Consider the following 11,508-nt stretch of genomic DNA (forward strand, 5'->3'; position numbering starts at 1 on the left):
AGTTTGTTGAAAGTTTTTATCTTAGGAAGGTATTGTATTTTGTCAAATGCTCTTTCTGCCTCTATAGAGATGATCATATGTGGCTTTTGTCTTTTATTCTGTTAATATGGTATATATATTAGTTGGCTAGGGCTGCCATAACAAATTACCATGGACTGAGTGACTTAAAAAACAGAAAGTTTTCTCATACTTCTGGAGGCTAGACATCTGAGGTCAAGCTGTTGACAGGGTTGGTTTCTTCGGAGGCTTCTCTCCCTGGCTTGCAGATGACCATCTTCTCCCTGTGTCTTCCCATGGTCTCCCTAATCTCTTTTTACAAGAACCCAGTCATATTGGGTTAGGACCTGCCCTAATGACCTCATTTTAATTTAATTACCCCATTCAAAGACCTGATCTCCAAACACAGTCACATACTGAAGTCCTAGGGGTAAGACTTCAATATATGAACTTTGAGTTCATATACCATTCAGCCCATAACAGTGTATTTCACAGACTGACTTTTTTGGGGGAGGAGGGGGTTAAGGTGTTTTTCTTTCTTTAAACAGCCTGGTCCATGATGGGGGCCTCTCCATCTCCCCTCTCCAGTTTGGCTACAGTTCTGAACATCGCTGGATTTTGAGCAGCTCCACCTAGAACACCAAGGTTGCACCACTTGGAATCTTTGGGGGAGCTCCCCGTGCTCCATAACCCAGCTCTGATGGAATCACCAGCTTCTGCTTTTCCCCTTACACATCCCTAGCAGCCCCTGGTCCCAGCCCTTGATAAGCTGGCCTGTGCCCAGAGAGAAGACAAATGGTTGGTTCTGGGGCAGGGTGCTGTCAAACTCCATTCCATCTTCTAGGTTTCCCATGTAGTGCCTGTGAAGGATGTACCCTTTGTGCTATTTGATGGGACAGTGGTCTATTCATTTCTTGACTCTGATCTGCAGCTTCTGGGGAGGCCACCTCAGCCAGGGTATGGCCCTTTTGCTCACTGCCTGCCCTTCCGACCCTGCCGGTCCCCAGCTCTGCTCGTCAATTCCCACCCATCCCCTTCTGCAAAGTCCAGACCCTATCTGGCTACAGAGTGGCTGCCCCAACCGGGAGTTGGGGGGACTCCCATTCACACCACATCCAGTTGCTTCCCACCCAGCACATCCATATATCTGTGGCTCTTGCAGGGGATTGGCCCCGAGGCACTTACATGTCTCCACTAGGTGGTTCTGGGGAGCCCCAGTCCTGCAGGGGTACATCCAGGCTGGCCCTGTGCCTCCTCCCCAATTGCTGCCCCAACTTTGCATCCTCTGGGGCCTGCAGGACACCCAGACTGGTCCCCTGTTGGTCACAGATTGATTTTTATATGCTGAGCCAACTTTGTATTCCTGGAATAAATTCCACTTGATCATGAGATCACTTAATTCTTTCTATATGTTGCTGGATTTAGTTTGCTAGTATTTTGTTGAGGATTTCTATGAGCAGCTGCTAACATTATGATGGTCTTTATTCCCACCATTCAAAGTATATTTATATACGCTATTTCACTTAATTGCATGAGGTGAGTAGTCCAGTCATATTCACACTAAACTGAGGCTCAGGAAAGTGAAGTGATTTTCCCCTAATTATAAATTTGCAGTAGTATATAGTACAAATTGAAACCACAACTACAGATGAGAAGAACATTAGGGAGATGAAAGAAAGGAGGATTTGGTGAAAACAAAGAGAGATTTTGTATGGCTAGACGTTTATAGGGTCAGTTTGAATGGTATCCATGATCTTGATGACATAAGAATTGAGGTCATCTGCCGATGTGCACAATAAGAGTAAATAGACTTGTGGTTTCAATTCATGCATATTATTAAACCAAGTAGGGGTGACAATTCTCATTAATTTTGAGATCATGATTTGTCTAGATAAACTGGAAGGGGAATAAACCAAAAAAATGATGATAGGGCTTGGACTGTATCACTATCAGTGTATACTGCAACTTAGATTCCTTCCTTCTTGAAAAGCTTTTCTCCAAGCAAAGTATCAACTGATACCCTCTCCTCTAAGCCTTAGTGGAGCTGTACAGCGATGTACCATGACTCCTCAGTCAATGGATATTGAGTTCAAATTCTACCTCTGGCCCCAGTGGATTGTGTGACTTTGCAAGTCATTTAATATCGGCAAGACTTCCAGTTCAGCTCAGTCGCTAAGTAGTGTCTGACTCTTTGAGACTCCATGGACTGCAGCACACCAAGCTTCCCTGTCCATTATCAACTCCCAGAGCTTACTCAAACTCATGTCCATAGAGCCAGTGATGCCATCCAACCATCTTATCCTCTGTCGTCCCCTTCTCCTGCTACCTTCACTCTTTCCCAGCATCAGGATCTTTTCTAATGAGTCAGGTCTTCGCATCAGATGGCCAAAGTATTGGAGCTTCAGCTTCAGCATCAGTCCTTCCAATGAATATTCAGGACTGATTTCCTTTAGGATGGACTGGTTTGATCTTCTTGCAGTCTAAGGGACTCTCAAGAGACTTCTTCAACACCACAGTTCAAAAGCATCAGTTCTTCAGCGCTCATCTTGCTTTACGCATCCACACAGGACTACTGGAAAAACCATAGCTTTGACTAGACAGACATTTGTTGGCAAAGTAATGTCTCTGCTTTTTAATATGCTGTCTAGGTTGATCATAGCTTTTCTTCCAAGGAGCGTCTTTTAATTTCATGGCTGCAGTTACCATCTGCAGTGATTTTGGAGCCTAAAAAAATAAAGTCTGTCACTGTTTTCATTGTTTCCTCATCTATTTGCCATGAAGTGATAGGACTGGATGCCATGATCTTCTTTTATTGAATTTTGAGTTTTAAGCCAGTTTTTCTCTTTCACCAAATGAGGGAATTGAGTTAGATGTTTTCTAAGCTACCTTTCCAGTTTTATGACTCTATTAATTTCGTGAATAAGGGGAGTGGTGATTCAGTTGACTGAAAATTTTCAAACAGCATGGATGAGGAATTCACTAGGGGTAGATAAGGAATTACTGAAGAGCAATGAAGCCTGGTGAAGCAGAGAGCAGGTAAGCCAGGAAGGGTAGAAAGTGAAAGTGAGAAAGTAAACATTGGGTGGGGGATGCTACCTAGAGTTGGGGATGTCATGGAGCATATTACACAGGCTACTGGAATCTAGGTAGTTAATTCATTAAAAATTGTTTTAATTAAATATAACTAAAGAAGGACTTCCCTGGTGGTCCAGTGGCTAAGACTCCATGCTCTCAATGCAGGGGGACTGGGTTCAATCCCTGGTCAGGGAACTAGATTCCACAAGCCACAACTAAGAGTTTGCATGCTGCAATTAAGACTCAGAGAGCCAAATATATTAAATAAATAAATGCATTTTAAATATAACTAAAGAAATTAAAAATCCAGATCAGACAGTCCAGGCTGGGACAGAAGACAGATAAACCCCACTACCTATTTTTGCATCAGGATCACAATGTTATTTATCTCATTTACTGGATGATGTACTGAAGAGCAAGGACCTTACCCATAAGCTCCTTCAGCAAAGTTCCAGAAGAAGCCCTGCCCCAAGAGCTTCTTGCTTCATTTAGAGGTCATATGTGAATTTCATTTCTCTGAATGCCACATGACGCTTCATAATAATCTGGTTCATAGGAAGCAATGTTCTGATAATGAAAAGATAACGGTGTCTATACAGCAGAAAGTAACACAACATTGTAAATCAACTATACTCCAAAAAAAATTAAAAACACATCAATTTTTTCTTTTCATATAAGTTTTAAGCTATTTTAAAATTCTCTTTGAAACTATTTTAAAATAAAATGCACTGTTATTGTAAAAAAATTCTGCACACATGTAATGTAGATAGTGACAATCCCATTCCTTTTCCTATTGTCTCCTCCAAGTCTTCTCTCTATACACTAATGTAATACTATTTACAAAAAAACGGAATCATGAACACTGTTTTGCAAATTGTCTTTTTGTTTTCTTTTTCTTTTAAATTAATTATTTTAATTGGAGGTTAATTACTTTACAATATTGTGGCAGTTTTTGCCATGCATCGACATGAATTTTTGCTAACCAACCACTATAATCCAGGTATTTTTCATGTCACAGCATACACATGTGCTTTATCCATTTTGATAGCTACAGGGGAGTCCACCATATCATGATATCATAATTTATGACACTCTTATTGATGGGCATTTACCTTGTTTCCAGTTTTTTGATATGTAAACAATACTGCAGTGAACATCCTTGCATATTTGAGTAAATGTTTCCAAATAATACCTTCTTAAAACTAACTGCTTCAATAAAAAGTTAGGTGTACAAATGTAAATTTTAAAAGTGAGATTGCTGGCTCAAAGAGTATTTTAGTAGACACTGCCAAATTATCCTCCAAAATGTCAAACCAATTTATAATCTCACCAGTGTATGAAAGCAGATGTTTCCTCACTCTTTAGCTAGCACTGGGCAGTCGTTTTGTTTTTTTAAAAAATCTTTCTCATCTTATACAGATGGTGAATTGTCAGATTTAGCAAGTAAAAAGTAGAATGTCTAGGTAAATTTGAATTCAGATAAAAAGATCAACCATCTTCACCTGTGAACTGGCTTCCATGTCTGGTCTCTCCTTTGGTATCATCAGTGACCATCTTCTCTGATTATCAACACTTATCGTAGACATTTTTCTCATCCTTGCTATTTAAATTTGCATATTCTTAAGAGTTAGTGGGATCAAGGGAACTTCCCTGGCAGTCCAGCAATTAAAACTGTGCTTTTCAATGCAGGGGACTCAGGTTTGATTGCTGGTCTTGGAATAAAGATCCCATGCCACATGGTGCAGCCAAAAAAAAAAAATAAATAAATCTAGTAAGACTTAATGAGAGCAAGTATAAGTATAGGCCACTTTCACGTCCTTTTTAGTGCACTACCTGTTTTTATACTTGTTCCTTTTGCCAGTGGTTTATTTGTCTTCCTTAATGATTTCTAAGAATGTTCTTATCATTAAAGAATTAGACACATATATAGCTCAGTTTTCCTTTTAACTATTTTTGTTTTATCCCCCATCTAGAAGTACTGTGTGTACCAGTTTATCAAGCCATATCACTACGAACGAATGTGCATGCTCAGCTGTGTCTAACTCTTTGAGACTCCATGGACTAGCCCGCCAGGCTCCTCTGTCCATGAGATTTCCCAGGCAAGAATACTGGAGTGGGTTGCCATTTCCTCCTCCAGGGGATCTTCTGACCCAGAGTCTTCTGTGTTTCCTACATTGGCAGGTGGATTCTTTACCACTGAGCCACCTGGGAAGCTATACTACTATGACAGTGTCTCAAATCACTTGGATGCTTTGTATAAATACAAATTCCTGGACTTCATTCTAGATGTAGTCAATCAAATTCCTGGAAATAAAACTTGGGACTCTGTACTTAAAAATCTCTGTTGGGGGGTTTTCTTTCTATCTCCATCTTTTCTTTTTTCCTTCTTCCTTACTTCCTACCCATCCTTCCAGACTTTTATTTAGTGATCAAGAGTAAAAAATTTGCTAGAATTATTAAAATTAAAATATAGAGGTAAACATGCAAACAATGTGATAGGAAGCTATATCTTCTGAGAGAGTACACTGTGATTAAAATGACTATTCTTTATCAGTTCTTGACTTTAGGGAGAGAAAATAGAAATTGTACCTTTTTTCCTCTTAACATTAAAGAAGTCCCCTTTATTATGGAAAATGTTATGCACTTACAAAAGTAGAGGGAGTAATTCCCACGTCCCATTGCCCAACATCAGAAATGATCAACATATGGTCTATCTTGCTTTATCTATGTGCCCTATTTCCCTCTACCATATCCCATTTCCTCAGATTCAAAGCACATCCCAGGAGATTCCTAAACTCATCTGAGATCCAGAACTTTAGGATTTCGGGTTTCCGATTGTGTTTTACAAGTTCTTTCCAGAAAAATATTTACTCATGTTTTTTTCTAGTCCCTGTATAATCTCATTTACTCTAGTTTCAACGTTAAACATTTGAAGCCTATAACTTTTTTTTTTTTTAAACCAAAGACAAAAGTCAGTTGGGGACATTTGGGGTAATGCTAAGGAGTAAGTACCTGAAATACCCTCTACTAGAGATTTTAATACCTCTTCAATATTTCATCAAACAGGACTTAACACCATAATTTTCTTAGATTTTCTTCAGTTCAATTCAGTTCAGTTGCTCAGTTGTTTCCGACTCTTTGCGACCCCATGAATCGCAGCACGCCAGGCCTCCCTGTCCATCACCAACTCCCAGAGTTCACTCAAACTCATGTCCATCGAGTCAGTGATGCCATCCAGCCATCTCATCTTCTGTTGTCCCTTCTCCTCCTGCCCTCAATCCCTCCCAGCATCAGAGTCTTTTCTAATGAGTCAACTCTTCACATGAGGTGGCCAAAGTATTGGAGTTTCAGCTTTAGCATCAGTCCTTCCAAAGAACATCCAGGATTGATCTCCTTTAGAATGGACTGGTTGGATCTCCTTGCAGTCCAAGGGACTCTCAAGAGTCTTCTTCAGCACCACAGTTCAAAAGCATCAGTTCTTTGATGCTCAGTTTTCTTCACAGTCCAACTCTCACATCCATACATGACCACAGGAAAAACCATAGCCTTGACTAGACGGACCTTTGTTGGCAAAGTAATGTCTCTGCTTTTTAATATGCTGTCTAGGTTGGTTATAACTTTCCTTCCAAGTTATAACCAACTTTCCACTGTTTCCACTGTTTCCCCATCTATTGGCCGTGAAGTGATGGGACCAGATGCCATCATCTTCGTTTTCTGACTGTTGAGCTCTAAGCCAACTTTTTCACTCTCCTTTTTCACTTTCATCAACAGACTTTTTAGTTCCTCTTCACTTTTTGCCATAAGGGTGGTGTCATCTGCATATTTGTGGTTATTAATATTTCTCCCGGCAATCTTGATTCCAGCTTGTGCTTCCTCCAGCCCAGCGTTTCTCATGATGTACTCTGCATATAAGTTAAACAAGCAGAGTGACAATATACAGCCTTGACGTACTCCTTTACTGATTTGGAACCAGTCTGTTGTTCCATGTCCAGTTCTAACTGTTGCTTCCTGACCTGCTATAGGTTTCTCAAGAGGCAGATCAGGTGGTCTGGTATTCCCATCTCTTTCAGAATTTTCCACTGTTTATTGTGATCCACACAGTCAAAGGCTTTGGCATAGTCAATAAAGCAGAAATAGATGCTTTTCTGGAACTCTCTTGCTTTTTCCATGATCCAGTGAATGTTGGCAGTTTGATCTCTGGTTCCTCTGCCTTTTCTAAAACCAGCTTGAACATCTGGAGGTTCACAGTTCATGTATCACTGAAGCCTGACTTGGAGAATTTTGAGCATTACTTACTAGCGTGTGAGATGAGAGCAACTGTGTGGTAGTTTGAGCATTCTTTGGCATTGCTTTTCTTTGGGACTGGAATGAAAACTGATGTTTTCTAGTCCTGTGGCCACTGCTGAAGTTTACAAATTTGCTGGCATATTGAGTGCAGCACTTTCACAGCATCATCTTTCAGGATTTGAAATAGCTCCACTGGAATTCCATCACCTCCACTAGCTTTATTTGTAGTGATGCTTTCTAAGGCCCACTTGACTTCACATTCCAGGATGTCTGGCTCTAGGTGAGTGATCACACCATTGTGATTATCTGGGTCCTGAAGATCTTTTTTGTACAGTTCTTCTGTGTATTCTTGCCACCTCTTCTTAATATCTTCTGCTTCTGTCAGGGTCCATACCATTTCTGTCCTTTATCGAGCCCATCTTTGCATGAAATATTCCCTTGGTATCTCTAATTTTCTTGGAGAGATCTCTAGTCTTTCCCATTCTGTTGTTTTCCTCTATTTCTTTGCATTGATCACTGAGGAAGCCTTTCTTATCTCTCCTTGCTATTCTTTGGAACTCTGCATTCAGATGCTTATGTCTTTCCTTTTCTCCTTTGCTTTTCACTTCTCTTCTTTTCACAGCTATTTATAAGGCCTCCCCAGACAGCCAATTTGCTTTTTTGCATTTCTTTTTCTTGGAGATGGTCTTGATCCCTGTTTCCTGTACAATGTTAGGATCCTCCGTCCATCGTTCATCAGACACTCTACCTATCTGATCTAGTCCCTTAAATCTATTTCTCACTTCCATTGTATAATCATAAGGAATTTTATTTAGGTCATATTTAGTAGTGGTTTTCCCTACTTTCTTCAATTTAAGTCTGAATTTGACAATAAGGAGTTCATGATCTGAGCCACAGTCAGCTCCCAGTCTTGTTTTTGCTGACTGTATAGAGCTTTTCCATCTTTGGCTGCAAAGAATATAGTCAGTCTGATTTCGCTGTTGACCATCTGGTGATGCCCACTGTAGAGCCTTCTCTTGTGTTGTTGGAAGAGGGTGTTTGCTATGACCAGTGCATTCTCTTGGCAAAACTCTATTAGCCTTTGCCCTGCTTCATTCCGTATTCCAAGGCCAAATTTGCCTGTTACTCCAAGTGTTTCTTGACTTCCTACTTTTGCATTCCAGTCCCCTATAATAAAAAGGACATCTTTTTGGGGTGTTAGCTCTAAAAGGTCTTGTAGGTCTTCATAGAACCGTTCAACTTTAGCTTCTTTAGCATTACTGGTTGGGGCATAGACGGATTACTGTGATATTGAATGGTTTGCCTTGGAAATGAACAGAGATCATTCTGTCATTTTTGAGATTGCATCCAAGTACTGCATTTTGGACTTTTTCGTTGACCATGATGGCTACTCCATTTCTTCTAAGGGATTCCTTAGATTTTCTTACATGTTACTAATTTTAAACACCAGAATTTTCTTACCTGTTTCTTATCTCAGTTTCACATTCATGCCACCTGATGTTCATAAAGTCTTAAATTACTCAATTTAGTAAAGAAAGGAGATTTGAGGAGTATTTAGGCGTGAACATCAAACAATTAAAAATGCTCCGACTTTGAATATGAGAAGTATTGAGGCAGAAAGATGGTCTGAGTCACATTGTTGACTCAGCATCTAGCTGCAGTCCCTTAATCTCCTACCTATAAAATATGGATAGCAGCGTCTACCACACTGCTTAGAACAATGAGACCTATACTTTGATCTTTAAAGAAGTGAGTTGCCTAATTAGATGAGTTTCCTTTAATTATTCTTCATGTTTATTTCAATGAATTATTCTTTGGTGGACTTTCCTGATACCTTGGTTGGTAAAGAATCTGCCTGCAAGGCAGGAGACACTGGTCCGATTCCTGGGTTGGGAAGATCCCCTGAAGGGATAGGCTACCCACTCCAGTGTTTTTGGGCTTCCCCTGTGGCTCAGTTGGTAAAGAATCCACCTGCATAGCGGGAGACCTGGGTTTGATCCCTGGGTTGGAAAGATCCCCTGGAGAAGGGAAAGGCTACCCACTCTAGTATTCTGGCCTGGAGAATTCCATGGACTGTATAGTCCATGGGGTCGCAAAGAGTTGGACACGACTGAGTGACTTTCACTTTAATCTTTGGTAAATATTCTCTTCTATTTGTAGAAGAATAAGGAAGTAGAAATCAAGACATGGTAGAATATTTTTAAAGTTTTTATCATTCTAAATAGAATTTGCTACTTAAATGTTTAAAAAATATTTTGAAATAAATTCACATAGCACTCACCGAAATCATTGTAAAAATGTACAATTGTTTTTAATATATGCACAAGATTGTGCAATCACCATCACTAATTCCAGAAAACTTCATCATCCCAAATTGGAAATTCCCTTTGCATCACCTGGCAACATCGAATCAACTGTTTTTTGTTTAACAGATTTGCCTATTCTGGACATTTCATGTCAATGGAATCATACAGTATGTGGCTTCTGTGTCTGGTTTCTTTCACTTGGTATATGTTTTCAAGATTCGTTCATTCTGAAGCACAATCAGTACTTATTTCCTTCTTCTGAATGAAAACTATTCCTTTGCTTAGATATACTACTTTTACTCATTCATTCATCAGTTGATGAATATGTGTATATATGAATATATTGCTTCCTTTTTGACTATCATAAATAATTCTGCCATGAACACACATGTACATTCAAGTTTTCATTTGAATGTTTTCATTTCTCTTTGGTACACATCTAGGAGTGTAATTGCTGGGTCATTAGAGTAACCAATCTTAACTCCTTGAGGTATAGCCAAACTATTTTTCAAAGTGGCTGCACCATCTTACATTACTGTCAGCAATGTATGAGATTCACAATTTCTTCATATCCTCAGCAACTTGCTTTTGGTTTTGTTTAAAATTATAGGCATCCTGGTGGGTGTAAAATGGTCTCTTGTTGTGGTTCGGCTTTGCATTTACATAATGACCAATGATGCTGGGCATCCCTTTATGTACTTACTAGCCATTTGTATTTGTTTGGATAAATGTCAACTCAATCCTTTGTTCATTTAAAAACTGGGTTGTTCCTGTTATTTTGATTATAAAGATTCTTTGCATACTTATGGAAGACCTTACTTTAAGCCAACACAGAAATAAGACCTGACAAAGGGCTAGACTGACTCATGATTATGTATTTTAAACTCTTGTATTCATCCATGCATAAAGTCAGAATTACCTCTATGAACTTCAGCTTTATGAATACATTCTTAGGGGCTAATCTTATGGAATAATGGAGGGATGATCTCCCATGTCAGAGTTCAAGTAGAATGGGACTTTTCCATTCTTTTTCTGATCTATCCCCAAGCCTACCCCACACTGTGGGCATTGGGCTAGAGGTAGGTTAAAGCTGAATGAAGCCTGGCATAACTAGAAGTGCCATCTCCAACACCCCCAACCAGATCCCCTGGCAGAAATTTCAGACCACAGAAGAGTTTTGCATACCTCCATAATGTTTATAAATGTCACAACCTAAAAAAATAAAACAACAAGGTAAAAATTAACCAATCCACCAGGGCAGATAGATTAAAAGTATCTTAAAGTACTAGTGGCTAGTTATCACTCTCCAGAAGGTATTAAATCTGCATTAGGCACAGGCATAGCTTCCATTTTTAGGAACTTGTAACATATTAGTATTACGTTTTCCAAAATACTTTCCTACTTACTGTTGTTCCTAGGTTGCCAAGATGGGTTAGCCAATAAAGCCTTAGAAATTAAGTACCACTAGTGTTCAAATTAGATGACTCAAAAGTACAGGGCTGGGATGTCCCTGGTGGTCCAGTGGCTAAGACTCTGTGCTTCAAATGTAGGGGCCTTAGGTTTGATCTGCAATCAGGAAACTAGATCCCTTATGCTAAAACTATGATCCAGCAAAGTCAGGGAAAAAAAAAAAAGTAGAGGGCTCACCATGTGGATTTGAACAAGACAGCCTGAGGGAGAAGGTAGAGAAATCAGAGGTAGTTTACAAAATTATTGCATAGATGTATCCTATGTGTCTTTGGAACATGCACAAGGGATTGAATATTGTTCTATGTGAAAACTAATGACACTGCAGTAGTTAGGCAGAACAATACTTCAGATGTGATCTTGGCCATCTGAGAGC

Source organism: Capra hircus, chromosome 5, assembly GCF_001704415.2.
Source record: "Capra hircus breed San Clemente chromosome 5, ASM170441v1, whole genome shotgun sequence".
In the NCBI taxonomy this organism is placed as follows: Eukaryota; Metazoa; Chordata; class Mammalia; order Artiodactyla; family Bovidae; genus Capra; species Capra hircus.